A 15,502-nucleotide genomic window follows, 5' to 3' on the forward strand; every position below is an offset into this window, starting at 1 on the left:
TATTTCAATTTAAAATATTTCACACACCTTTTCATAATTAAAAAAATCAATAATTCATATTCACGTTCCAGAATTCACTTCCAAAATATTCAATCGGTTTAAAAATATGATGTATAATATTCGACAGGCAAATTTCGGTCCATTTTATTTCACTTTCCAAATTCGCTTCCACAAATTCAGTGGTTAAAATTCGGAAGATAATTCGCCCTTTCACATCCGGGAGCTGCAAGAACAGCAGTAGAGCACAAAGGCATGATCTCCATCTTCTGTTAGTCGCTCAAAAGCAGGTGGTGCAAGCGGCTTCTGATGAAGACCAAAGCAACGGGTGGATTAAGTAATACAGTTACAAAAACTGATCTGCAGAAATGGAGCAGGCGCTAAGCAGAAGTTTTGATTATCGGGGCATGTGGAAAAGCTGATTGTGTGAATGTGAATGTTTATTTCAACACCATAGACTGTATAAAGGCTGTTACCCGTAGCCTAGTAAACAGCATTCTCTACCATAAAGGAGATTATAATGGGATTTTACTCAACTAACATTACATCTGAGGAAGACATGTATTGCTTTCGGTTGTTTAGTTTACGTTACTTTGTGTCATGGCTTGTGTGTCGCTGTGCTGTCCCCTCACGTCACACTCCAGGATTCCCCAATGACGAGTAACGCTTCTCAATCAATTAATACTATGATATTAGACCTCAGATCTCAGATTACACTTTATTGGTGATTATGCAAACTATATAGACAGTTAAGCAGATGTAAAATATGAACGAACTCTCAAAGTTTCACGCAGTTTCCCTCAGAAATCTGTTACAGAAAAGAAAACTGATTAACGTGGCTCAGCGCACACAGAGACACAGAGATTACATTTACATTTATTCACTTAGCAGATGCTTTTATCCAAGGCGATTTAAACTCACATCTTACTGATGAAGCAAATTATATACAGACAGATGAGGATATTAACGCAAGTCACTTAATAAGAAAAACTCCGGTCAAACTTTAACGTTAAAAAAATCAACGTCTTTTATTGCCTCAAGATCAAATTTGGCATCTAATTAATACAATATATTACTGTATATTATGTACATTTCAGCAGATTAGCCCAGAAATTAGCCCCACAATGGATGGTCCCATGGATGGGATGGGACCACAGATGGTCCCTTGGGTCCCTGCTCTCTCCATAAAGACGCGGAAATTTCAGCAATGGATAAACGGATTTCCAGCACTAAAAACTGCTTGTAGTTGCTCTGCTTCTAAATTTATTTAAAAATGACAATTCATATACAGCTGTGATCAGCTGTTCCTTCGTTTTGGCTGAGCTGAACTTTGTTACGGAAAAGGTGAGGAAGCGACATGACCCGGGGTGCGCTTGCGGTATTCTGAAAAGTTTAGAAGTTTTTAACTCGATGCGGTGCGGACGCACCTGGAAAAAACGAGCGCATCCGCACCGCATCGAGTTAAAAACATCTAAACTTTTCAGAATACCGCAAGCGCACCACAGGTCATGTGGCAAGAACTAACCAGTCAGCTTTATCCTTTCCCATAACAAAGTTGAAAGCTCACTAGCTCAGCCAAGATGAAGGAACAGCAGATCATAGCTGTATATGGATTGCCATTTTGAAATAAATTTAGTAGCAGAGCTACTGCAAGCGATTTTTAGTGCTGCAAATCCATTTATCCTTTGCTGAAATTTTCGCAGCTTCACGGAGAGAGCAGGTCATGGATGCTTAGCAACGGCAGACGCCTCATTAGCGTAACTGCCTTTTTAAGCGCGATATGTTACACAAAGTTACGTAAACTAAACAACCGAAAGCAATACATGTCTTCCTCAGATGTAATGTTAGTTGAGTAAAATCCCATGTAACAACAATGAGTTTTACATAGTAATTAACTCAAATGATATATAGGGAATTTGAATAATTAATCAGGAATTTGATTAATTTATATCTCAGATGACAGTTACATTAAATTTGATTGATTATGAAAAATAGCTCAATTGCCTATAACAATAAATAATCACAGGGCACTGTAACTTACTCATTAATATGTCAATATTACATTCTTCATATCAATTATTGTGATATCTCTTACTGTAAATTACTGCAAATCAAACCGTGGTATGTCCAGCAAACCACTGTAGACCTATCAATTTTCAATAAAGTTATCACACCTTATAATTCAAGGAAAAGTATTCTCTGGCCATGAAAATATTATCCTATCCTTATGATAAATTTAGTTTCTAAATTTAGAGCTTGTAGCTATAGATCAGACACATCTCAGTGACTCGTAATGTGAGTGGGGTGGAGTCCAAGCCAATCGTCAGTATATGGGTTTTTAATAATTAAACTAGTAATACATCAAACTACAAATCACACAGAGTAAATATGCGTACGACAATACAAACAGTAAGCTTTATACAATACATAACGAATCCAGAGAGAGAGAGAGAGAGAGAGAGAGAGAGAGAGAAAATAGAATGAGATCACATAAGGAGCTCAGGTATGAAAATCATAGTCAGTAACTTTTGGAAGCCAACAACAAATCAGATCATAACAACACTTTAAACCAGCATTTAAATCTCCATAGAGAAAGTGATACTTGCAAAAGTGTCCCATGTGCGTGGCGTGTGCCGGAGGCCACGTGACGCGCGTGCACGCTTCGTTGGATCTTTGCGTGAGCGTGGAGCACGTGGTCCTTTGTTCTGTCCTCGCGCGGTATTTGAAAGGTTCAACAAACAATGTCCCAGAATTCGTCTTCCTTGCGTGGAGAGGCGAATAGTTGAATAAACTTAGTAAAGAAAAGAAACGAACAAAACGAAAGCTCTCTAAAGGAGCCATTAAAATGGCTTTTTCTCTCAGCCCCTGTGCTGAGGGGGTTTGCGCTATGAGCGCGGCGCGAGGCCGCGCGGAGGGTCGCACAGGAGAGCAGCGTGTCCGAGAACCAAGAACGAGAAGAAGAGGAAGAAGAGAGGGTGGACCTTGTTTGGTCAATTCTTATAGCTTGAAATAGTTCACGCCTCTTTTCGCGTGAACCACCCAATGAACATCCGTGATCTGAAGCGGCGGGAAAGTTCCTTTGTCTCTGGGAACAACCCACCCTAATGATTTAGGACTTGTCCGATTTCATCAGGGATATTCTAGCACGTTCGTAATTCCAGAATAATACATTTTTCATTACTTTACTTTAGATAAGTGGGTCTGTCAAAGCATGACGATTTGAAAAACACCAAACAATATATATATATATATATATATATATATAACTGATAGAAACACGAAGTTACATTCAAATGCAGAATTACACACATTTAAAGATTAACACACGATAATAAATTGCAGATAGTCCCAATTTATATGGGAAACATCTAATGTACAAAAAGGAAACAATACTATATATACACATTTAGACTACATTTGACCATTCTTTCCTAAGGCTTAGATTTCCTGTTCTGTTGCCCAGGGGTCATAAAGCTTTACGACCTGGTCAGGAGTGGGGGTTGCAGAAACATGACTCTTTGAGAAAGTATAAGAATTAAATCACGCATTTCCACTTATAAGTCAGCACTTTAACCATTTACCCAGGATTAACCATTTTTATGCAATACACAAACATTCAAAATACATATTAATAAGGACTTACAAAAAAAAGGTAACTTTGAGAAAGTTTCTTTGTGTGTGTGTGTGTGTGTGTGTTAAGGAATTTGGGGGGGGTTTTCAGGTTTCCTTTGAGCCTCGCATGGGTATCGTAAAATAATTTAAGTCCAGCCAGGCTGGCGCCAGGCCAGGCGTTTAGTACAAACAGGGTTTCATTTGTGGCTTGAATTGAACCCATGAATCGATGACCTGCATATCTGTTACACCTCCCCCTTTCGTCAGATGAAGTCCCTGTGTGGACATCATCGGACGGCAATCATCAGGATGGGCAGATGACTGGTGAATCGTGATGGTCATGTAGCAGGTGGGTCATGATGGCAGGTGGTTCCTGAAGCTGAGGATTCAGCTTGGTGAGGTTCGGTATTGTCTTTGACTTTGCGTCCCTTTTCCGGGGATTCCATCGGAGACCTCCAGCCACAGTTGTCATGAGTTTGGCTGTAGAGGTTTGCATCCGTTGAGTATCCTGTATAGGATGAAGGTCACGCCAAGAGTCAGGGCGGGACCAATGACGGTGGAGATGCACCGTGCAGTGTCGGCAGCAGTCCAGGCTAGGACCGCAGATGACTGGTTCAGAATGGGCTGTCGAGACAGTGCTTGGAGGGCTGTGTCGACAGGAGTAATGTCAATGTGTTGGGTGGTACCTTTCAGTACTTGGTCCAGCAGGTTGGCACGGGTGGCGGTGTCATGCTGGTCGTAGGTCAGTGTAGCTGAGCGCACAGGAGTGTTGACGAGCCATCTGTTACCCACAATCTCTGCTTGCGTTTCTGTGACTTGTGTACGAGGCTTGGCTTCGGCAGGGCAGCGCGTATCGCTGACCCAGGGTTGCAGCTCGCAGATTCCTTCAGAGTTGTGTCTGAGGAAGGGTTTGCTAAGGCAGAGATAATGAATGTCTTTGGTTAAAGTACACATGTGCATGTTTGGGGCCAGGTACAGCTGTGTGTTGCTGTCGTGGTAGGCCACCACATTTGGAATGTGTGTTTTGGTGTGGGTGTTGCTCTTCCACATCCTGACACTGACAATGTCTTTAGGTCTGTAGACTTGGTTTGACTCGCTGATGAGTTGGTTCAGGAGCACGTTCACTTCTCTCTGTTTGGGGTTTGCGTGCCGTAGGAAGGCGCTATCCAGAGAGTTGGCCAGGTGCATTCGTAGCAGGTCAGCTGGCATGGTGATGGTGTAAGACAACACAGTTAACACAAGGCTTAAGGGTATCATGTATGGTGGGGTTTTACTCGTGGTTAGGCTGTCATTGGAGGAGCTAACCTCCCACAGCATGTCTGTTGTTAACGCTGTAAGCAGCTGAGTCTGGGTAAAGTTCTTCTGGAAGACAGTAAACAGTGGTTTCAAGGAGTTTACAGTCTGGTTCGCTGCATTGACACTGGACATAACAATGTTAAACATTCTGGCGGCAGCAGCGGCTCTAAGCAAAGCTCCCGGGAATTGTTTGGAGCGGTGGTGGTGTCCACCTAACTCCATTTGTGTAACCGTCACTTTCTCATGTTGGCTGAACAGGTGTTTGACATCGGCCTCAGTGTGAGTGAGGGAGTCCTCTCTCCATCGGAACCTTGTACAGCTGTATTCGGTTACAGTGCTGGGGTAGTGTGCCCTGTCATCGGTAGTCAGGAGTCTCAACGGTTTTCTCGGTGGCAGCTGTCCTCTCTTTGGCTGACAGCACGGCACGGCAAACCACAGCAGCATCCTGGTACAGATAATAGGGAGAGAGAGAGAGAAAGGGGAGAAAGAAACAAACAAGGCCTGTCTTTGGTTGGACAGGACAGTCTCTTTGCTTCGTGGGCGGCGACTGGGTTTAGCTCGCCCTCGCCCATGTTTTGCCACATCTTGCTGCTGGCATGACGCTTGCCTCAGTGTTGTGTCAGTGGCTCTGGTGCTGCGTGGTGCAGCACATGCTGCGTCATGGAAATATATTGGCAGTATCCCCCTTTTGCTCCGTGGCATTACACGCCCTGGCATTGTGATGTCAGACGGTGCACAACCCACAATATTGTTCTGTGCACGCAGCATGGTTTGTGTATCATGCAGTGGTCTGGGGCTTTGGTTGTCAGTGACTGTAGACTGGTTGCCAGGGTGGATGGAGGGGTCCGAGAGGTGGTAAAGCAAAGTCATTATCAAGGTTTCAGAAGCCCGCATGTCCGCTATGTTGGTCTGTGTAGACAACGGAGCCTGCGTAAGCGATTCTGAGGTAGGCAGTTTAGCTAGTAAAGTTCTTGTGCTGTGTGTAATCACTTCAACCTTGAATGTGGGTGGGTGGGTTGCAGAGTATGTGAGCGGAGCGGAGTGGGAGCGGAGCGTGGAGTGGAGCGGTGTGATTTTGACAGGAGCGAGGAGCGGATTTTATAAAAGTCGGAGCGTTGTGGTTTTCACTCGCTCCAAGAGCGCTCCACCACCGCTCCATCACGAGTACAATTCATGCCAATGGCCCGTAATATAACTGCATATTTAGCAAGTATTCATGTTAAACATATTTAACTATAGCTTGATACAGATGGATCTCTCAAATCAGAAGGTTACAATGACGACAATAGCCGAGCGGGAAGTTAGTTCTTAGTTAGGTTAGTTCTCAAGGAGTTTGTCTATTCCTTTTACTGAATATTTTCGGGTCGAGGCATGATTTAAACAGTTACAGCACATTCACACGCAATCGCTTTCGCGAAAATGCATTCAAAGAAATGTAATCTTACAGTGTTACTTCATCTGTATCTGATTTTGAATGAGCATAAATCTGTAAGAAATGCATTGATCTGTAGATAAAATAAAAATTTACTGTTATTTTCATCACAAACAAAATTTGCACAGCAGAATACAGTAATTATATTAATGCTGACATCCATGTTATTAGTTTGACATGTGGTAGGAAAAAAAAGTTTGCACACTATAGCCTAAGCCACTTTGAAACTCTCCTGTTATTTTTTTAATTTTTTTATTTATATAGGCTACGTTATGAACATAACATTTCAAACATACTGAAATACTTTAGCCACGGAGCGAAGGCGGAGCGGTGTTTCTGGTATCACAGAGCGCGGAGTGGAGCGGGAGCGGGAAATTGTGAACCTGGAGCGGAGCTGGAGCGGAGTGATTATTAAATGCTCTGAGCGCGGAGGGGAAATTGTTGCCACTCCACTCCACTCACATACTCTGGTGGGTTGGGAGTGACCACAGAATGTTGTTTAGTGTGCCAGTTTTGGCAAGGGTGTCAGTGTGATCTTTAAAGTCCTCGTCTAGACTTGGTAACTTTGAGTGTCCTTTTACCTTCTTCCAGTACACGATCACATTGTGTGTTTTTGTGATGTTATCACATTGCTGGAACAGGTGTTGGTGTTTGACATGCTTGTTTGCAAGTGTGAGTCCGAGTTCCACACATTCAGGTGAGGATTGGAAGAAACCCAGCGTGTGGTGTAAGGTTTGACCACCTTGCAGGTTGAGCCGAACAGCGACCCCTTTGGTGTAAGCTGGTACCACCGTACCCTGTTTGTTGACTAAGGTACAGAGGCTTGAACTTGGGCCTGTTGTTAGGGCGTTGTACTCATGGCTGGCTGCTGTGGTTCCCGTGACCTCTGTGACCTGACCGTCTGGCTCTGTGGGAGTTCCCGTTACCTCTGCGACCTGACAGTCTGGCTCTAGCAACCTGTGTGGCTGGAGAGAAAGAGGTTCTCGCACTTGAGCAAAGTCTTTTAGCTGTTTGAAGTTCAGAAAAGGGTCAAAGTGTTCTAGCAGGTCTTTGTCGATGAGCAATGTATGAGTGTTCATTGGTGGGACATACATGGGATGTATTAGACTCATCGGAACGAATGTCAGGTGAATGGAAACAACCTGTTCAAACTGGATGTCATCCTGTCTGTACACCTGTACATTCAGTTCATAAGTTTGAGGTGTAAGAGTTCGATCTTGTCTCTTAGCTTCAAATTGGAGTCTTTTGAAAAGGTGAGATGAGATCCCCGTCGGGTTTAATCCTGTGTCGATCAGGTCTTCCCTGTTGACTCCTTTTCGGCCCACCCCCTTTTTGACAGGGCTGCCCAGGAATGTTGGCATCAGGGCGGGTGGGACGATCGGTGGGTGGTGAGGACCGGTCTTGTGTAACTCGCTGCGAAGGCAGGTAGTCAAAACAGCATTTTCTGGTACCTTGTGTTTGTGGTACCTGGCGTGAGGACCTTTGCTGTCTCGTTCAGGGTGTGCAGCTGTTGACTGTGGAGCTTGGGTGTTGCTGTCACCTTGTGCTGTGACAGTTAGCTCTGTGGTCTGTAGATGACGGGCAGTGTTCTGGGTGCTTGGCTCATCTTCCTTGTGAGTTTTCATGTGAAGAAGCACTTTCAGCACCCTCAGGATCTCTGCTGTCTCAGACGTGGCTGCACTGTGTTGCCCTCTGCTGGCTTGGAATGGTATTGACTCTCTGTAAAAATGTCTGTGACTGTGGTGTTGTAGGGCGCCATCTAGGGTTAACTCCAAGCAGTGCTCAGAGACAGAGACTTTGGGGTATTTCACAGTCTTTTCACAAATAGTCTTTTGCTTGGTGCAAGCTTTGTGGGCTAAGTTCCGTAACTCTTGTGTAGTCCTGTTACGGGGACACGCTGGGACTCTGAGATGAAAACTCCAACTGGCATGTAGGTTTAGGAGGAACAGAGTTTTTAAGTTGAAATCCTGTTCCATACCTGGTTCGTTGCATGCTCCGAAGTAGGTGTTTCGTAGCTGACTACAGAAAGTCTGTGGGTTTTCAAATCGGCCCTGTTTGAGGTCCATAGCAATAAGGAGCCCATGATCTGAGTTTGGATCAGAGAATTCAAGAATCAAAGTCTGTAGCAGTTGCTGGTAGTACGCTTTGACAGTCTCTGGTTGACGATCCAGAAAGCAATGCACATCACGGCTGGACGTGATTTTTAACAGGTACAATGTGTTCACATCTGTCACGTTAGCGACAGTTTGCAAATGAAAGTCAATGGCTTGTAAAGAAGCATGAACGTCATGTCCTCCTGCAGGATCTGGATTGAATGTAGAGATGCTTCTGGCTAGCTTGTGAAGTTCTCTGTGAGCAGTGCAGGGTTTGGTGACATGCGTTCTCTGGAAGGGTTCTCTTCCCTCCGTTGTTGACAGATGTTCTTGTAAGCTGGCTGGTGATTTCCTTAGAAGGGAGACTACACCCCCTTTTCCAGCTCTGGGTTCTTGGCTGAAAGGGTTGGAGTGGCGGCCCGGGAGAAATTTTGTGGTGTGCGTTTCTCCGATCCAGCCACTCTGTAACCTGTGAGATTGTCTCAGTTCGGTGTGAACAGTGTCAAGTTCATCTTGGAGCTTGTTGAATTTAGCTCGGGCCGCTTGCAAGTGTGTTTTGCAGGCCCAGGTTTTATAGTCTCTTTCTTTCAATTCAGTCTCTGCTCTTTTTAGGAGAGCGTCACCTTGCTGGAGTTTTTTGTTGAGGTCTTTTCTGGCTTCTCTGTCCAGCTGTTCTCTTTGATCTGTGTCGAGGCGAAGATCTTGCAGGGCATTGTGAAGTCTTTCAACTCCTTTCTGTAGCTCTGGATCTGTGTCGTCCTCTTTCTCGCACTGGTTCTGGGTCTCGAGGAGAAGCTGATCAAGATGACTCTGGGTTGGGGCCTGGTCCTTCCAGGCCTCCTCCGCGATGTTGCTCCGTTCACTGAGCCGTGCCTGGGTGACGAGAATGTGAACTAGGCTTCCGAAGATCCTGGCGAGTTCTCTGTAGTAGTCGCTTTGGTTTGGATCGCGTGCCATCAGTTCATCTAGCTCGGTGTCTAGTTGCTCTGGGTGCTGCAGGTTACTGGCATCCTTGGGCAGGAAGGGGGTCGTCACTGCTTTCAACCATGTCGAGAGGTGGCCCCCGTGGACTGCTGGACTGGATGCCTGGAACATCCTGATTCTCTGTCGGTGAGAGAAGCACAGCACACACACACAAAAAGACCAATGCAAGTTCGTTCTACATTTAACGAGCTATATTCATACGGGCTGTGCCGTTTATGAGAATTTTGGGGCTGACTGATGCAAACAGTCAGACAGTTAAGTAGCCAATTAACTTGGGTCAACGAAGGACCTGAAATGGAGATTTGACAGGCAGTAGCCTAGCGGGTCGTGTGATGACACCGGCTGCTGGTGGTCGCTCTACTATTTAACTTCGTTGGTGGCTCCCAGGTTACTGTCTCTATGTGAAATGAAAGAAACAAATCACAACAGAACAGAGGGTAGAAAAAAATCAAAGTGAAGCACAACACTTGAAATGAGATGAAAACAATAGAAACACAATGTGTTAGTGGGAATAAGGAGGCCTGAGCCTACTGCTAGGTTTTAAGATAGGGCCAACAGGTGAGTGGGCTATCTGGGTAGGAAACCTAGAAATATGGTGTGGCTTAAAGAAGCAAAAGGGTCAGAACACTTAAAATATATCCGGGGGAATATCTAATATTCTGTGGCTTATAATAAGTGGATAGGTTTTATCACTTTTGGTTCACCTGGTTGAATTGAAGTCATTCAGGTGGGAACCAGTGGCTTGGTCAACCTCCCCGGTGCTCCCCAATCACTGAACCGCAGTGTCCCCGGTCCTCCGTTACTCTGGCGTGTCGCAGGAAAGCACGGCTTGTGACTTTTAGCACAACCTTTGGAGTGCCAAAATTGCTGATGTCTCTTGAGACAAGAGGGACCGAGTTTCACTCGCAGCCAGTATCGGTAACACCGGTCGGGCAGCCTTGCTCACTGGAAACCTGAGATGACTGTCCAATCACCAAGGGAGTTCTACAATCAAATACAGAAAGGATGAACAAAGGAAACTTAAAGTTAATTAAGGTTTGGTTTGTTTAACATCAATTGAGTAACTATATATGTAGAGAGGAAAGGTAACAGCTTTACCTAATAATAATAAAACAAAACAAATGAATTATGATAATAATGGTAATTATCAAAATAACCTAAGTCAAAAGAGAGAAGAAAAATAATAAACATCAAATTAAAAGACAGGAATGAAACAAGGGAGAAGGAGTAGCTGGTTTTCACCACAAGGGGGGGAAAGTACTGCTTCTCTGTCTTTAACCTGCTGAGCAGAAAACTTAATTCAAATTAAAAATTCAAAACTGGTTTAAATCAAAATTTAAATAAGCATGTATGAATTAAAAAGGAAAATCTGAATAATATCCTATAATAACCATTGATAGCTTGTAAGTTATCATTAATGATCATGAAATTAATCAAACAGTGTGAGATTAATCAAAGAGGGTAAAAGTGGACATGCAATTCAAACAGAATGGAAAAGACAGAGGTCTGTTAGTCGATTTAACAGGAGACTGCCACTAGATGGCTTACCTTCTAAGTGGGTCAAACCGTAGTTGACCTGACACATCTAGATTTCCACTATTAAACAATTACATTTTAATTCAAATCATGTTTGAACTAAACTCAAAGTAAATGTAAACAGTCAAAGGCAGGGAACATTCTTTTGTTTCCCTGTAATAATATTCGCACGAGCAAAGCTGTAAATGCAAATAATTATCGAGAATTTAGACATCCAATTCAAATATACATCACAGGGGATTATAAATTAGCAATCAGAGCGCATTATCTGAAATGGCCACAGGTTGGCAGCTTTGCACTCATGCAAGCTGGAATCAGAAAGCAGGGCGTACCCTGAAATTTCTAACCCACACGTTCCCTCTGGTGTTTAGATAGCGGAACTACAATTCCCATATGACTTAGAAATTATCTGATCGTTTGTCAGGCTGATTTTCTGCATCAAAAATCACAAGTAACAAACCAAAGGTTTTAATCTCTGAGGTGCTATATTAACATAGGTTGAAGAAGGATCCGTTCACTTCCAAAACACAACTGTAATAAAAACAGGAATTTTCCAACTGTTGACTCCAATAAACATTTATCAAAATAGCACTTATGATTTAAATGTTTTAGGTTTAAAAATCGGGTAGCTAAGCCAATTTTAGACCAGGAGTTTTTATCGTTTTATTTTTGAATATTATTGTGGTTTACCACGAATTCAATAAGCAAGGCCTTTTTAACTGAATCAGAGGAACATCGCTCAGGTTCAGATTTACATGTTGCAACTATTAAAAGATTTCTTTATCTTTTAATTATTCATATTAAAATGTTTTCACTGTAAAAAGATTTTGGTCTTTCTTAACAGGATACTTTTAACATTATACTGCAGTTTACTTTCATCAAAAATAACAGTGACTGTACTGTTAAGTTTCTACAAATACCTAGCGCGCTGACTGACCAGCTTTTTGCCTCAGTCAGTTGAGTGAGTTCGCGTCTTGCGACTTATCTCACAAGTAACGTTACATAATTTCATAGCGCACGTGCAGAAATTATTAAAAACCATATACACAGATTGATTGCTCACAAAACGAAGTTTGAAATTTCATTCTCCCCCACCATAAAATGTAACAACAATGAGTTTTACATAGTAATTAACTCAAATGATATATAGGGAATTTGAATAATTAATCAGGAATTTGATTAATTTATATCTCAGATGACAGTTACATTAAATTTGATTGATTATGAAAAATAGCTCAATTGCCTATAACAATAAATAATCACAGGGCACTGTAACTTACTCATTAATATGTCAATATTACATTCTTCATATCAATTATTGTGATATCTCTTACTGTAAATTACTGCAAATCAAACCGTGGTATGTCCAGCAAACCACTGTAGACCTATCAATTTTCAATAAAGTTATCACACCTTATAATTCAAGGAAAAGTATTCTCTGGCCATGAAAATATTATCCTATCCTTATGATAAATTTAGTTTCTAAATTTAGAGCTTGTAGCTATAGATCAGACACATCTCAGTGACTCGTAATGTGAGTGGGGTGGAGTCCAAGCCAATCGTCAGTATATGGGTTTTTAATAATTAAACTAGTAATACATCAAACTACAAATCACACAGAGTAAATATGCGTACGACAATACAAACAGTAAGCTTTACAATACATAACGAATCCAAATAAAAGAGAGAGAGAGAGAGAGAGAGAGAGAGAGAGAAAATAGAATGAGATCACATAAGGAGCTCAGGTATGAAAATCATAGTCAGTAACTTTTGGAAGCCAACAACAAATCAGATCATAACAACACTTTAAACCAGCATTTAAATCTCCATAGAGAAAGTGATACTTGCAAAAGTGTCCCATGTGCGTGGCGTGTGCCGGAGGCCACGTGACGCGCGTGCACGCTTCGCTGGATCTTTGCGTGAGCGTGGAGCACGTGGTCCTTTGTTCTGTCCTCGCGCGGTATTTGAAAGGTTCAACAAACAATGTCCCAGAATTCGTCTTCCTTGCGTGGAGAGGCGAATAGTTGAATAAACTTAGTAAAGAAAAGAAACGAACAAAACGAAAGCTCTCTAAAGGAGCCATTAAAATGGCTTTTTCTCTCAGCCCCTGTGCTGAGGGGGTTTGCGCTATGAGTGCGGCGCGAGGCCGCGCGGAGGGTCGCACAGGAGAGCAGCGTGTCCGAGAACCAAGAACGAGAAGAAGAGGAAGAAGAGAGGGTGGACCTTGTTTGGTCAATTCTTATAGCTTGAAATAGTTCACGCCTCTTTTCGCGTGAACCACCCAATGAACATCCGCGATCTGAAGCGGCGGGAAAGTTCCTTTGTCTCTGGGAACAACCCACCCTAATGATTTAGGACTTGTCCGATTTCATCAGGGATATTCTAGCACGTTCGTAATTCCAGAATAATACATTTTTCATTACTTTACTTTAGATAAGTGGGTCTGTCAAAGCATGACGATTTGAAAAACACCAAACAATATATATATATATATATATATATATATATATATATATATATATATAACTGATAGAAACACGAAGTTACATTCAAATGCAGAATTACACACATTTAAAGATTAACACACGATAATAAATTGCAGATAGTCCCAATTTATATGGGAAACATCTAATGTACAAAAAGGAAACAATACTATATATACACATTTAGACTACATTTGACCATTCTTTCCTAAGGCTTAGATTTCCTGTTCTGTTGCCCAGGGGTCATAAAGCTTTACGACCTGGTCAGGAGTGGGGGTTGCAGAAACATGACTCTTTGAGAAAGTATAAGAATTAAATCACGCATTTCCACTTATAAGTCAGCACTTTAACCATTTACCCAGGATTAACCATTTTTATGCAATACACAAACATTCAAAATACATATTAATAAGGACTTACAAAAAAAAAGGTAACTTTGAGAAAGTTTCTTTGTGTGTGTGTGTGTGTGTGTGTTAAGGAATTTGGGGGGGTTTTCAGGTTTCCTTTGAGGCTCGCATGGGTATCGTAAAATAATTTAAGTCCAGCCAGGCTGGCGCCAGGCCAGGCGTTTAGTACAAACAGGGTTTCATTTGTGGCTTGAATTGAACCCATGAATCGATGACCTGCATATCTGTTACACCCATTACAATCTCCTTCATGGTAGAGAATGCTGCTTACTAGGCTACGGGTAACAGCCTTTATACAGTCTATGGTAAAGGCAAAGATGTTTTACCACATGCCCCGATAATCAAAACTTCTGCTTAGCGCCTGCTCCATTTCTGCAGATTAGTTTTTGTAACTGTATTATTTAATCCACCCGTTGCTTTGGTCTTCATCAGAAGCCGCTTGCACCACCTGCTGGTGAGCGACTGACAGGAGATGGAGATCATGCCTCTGTGCTCTACTGCTATTCCTGCAGCTCCCGGATGTGAAAGGGTGAATTATCTGCCGAATTTTAACCACTGAAATTGTGGAAGCGAATTAGGAAAGTGAAATAAAATGGACCGAAATTTACCTGTCCAATATTATACATCGTATTTGTAAAAATTTTGGAAGTGAATTCTGGAACGTGAATATGAATTATTGATTTTTTAATTATGAAAAGGTGTGTGAAATATTTGAAATTAAAATATTCACAGCTTAAACGAACAACTATGTTAAATTTCAGGACCTAAAAATGCAAGCCCTGGAAATACAAGGCATTAAAATGCAAGTACTGTTAATGCAATGCATTATTTTTCAGTTAGTGCTATTCAGCATGCTTTTTTGTTTCAAAGACATATGTCATTATTTTACTTCCATATGCTTGTGAGAGCGGTCCAGGAGGAGGATGAAGGGGAAGAGCAGTACTTACCTGTTCATCAGGACTGTTGTTCTTTGGATTTGCAACATCTGAATGCGGAGCAGAGGGGACAACTGCTGGAGAGCATCCCTCACCAACTATTCCTGGAGACACCTGGTAAGACAGACCTTGTGCAACATCACATTTACCTTAAAGACAGTAAACCAATTCACCAACATGCTTATAGAGTCCCGGAGAAACTGTTACCCACAATGAAACAGGAGATTGAGACCATGCTGAAACTTGAAGTCATAGAACCATCATCAAGCGAGTGGAATAATCCCATCGCTTCGACGCTTCGATTCTGCTTGGACTTCAGAAAACTCAATGCAGTGAGTAAATTTGACCCATATGCCTAGAGTAGATGACTTAATAGAAAAACTTGGTACCGCAAAGTTTCTTACAACACTGGACTTATGTAAAGGCTATTGGCAAATACCATTAAGCCCAGATAGCAAGGAGTTAACAGCTTTTAAAACTCCTTTTGGACACTACCACTTCCGGGTCCTTCCCTTTGGGCTTCATGGAGCACCTGCTACCTTTCAAAGGATGATCAACCAGATTCTCCAAGGCACTGAGGAGTTTGCAGCAGCATATCTAGATGATATTATTATTTACAGTAAGACCTGGGAGGAGCATCTACAGCATCTGACAGAGGTACTGGAAAGAATAAAATCAGTAGGACTTACCATTCGTCCAGACAAGTGTGCTATAGCCAAAGCGGAAA

This window comes from Carassius gibelio, chromosome B18 (genome assembly GCF_023724105.1).
Source record: "Carassius gibelio isolate Cgi1373 ecotype wild population from Czech Republic chromosome B18, carGib1.2-hapl.c, whole genome shotgun sequence".
NCBI lineage: Eukaryota > Metazoa > Chordata > Actinopteri > Cypriniformes > Cyprinidae > Carassius > Carassius gibelio.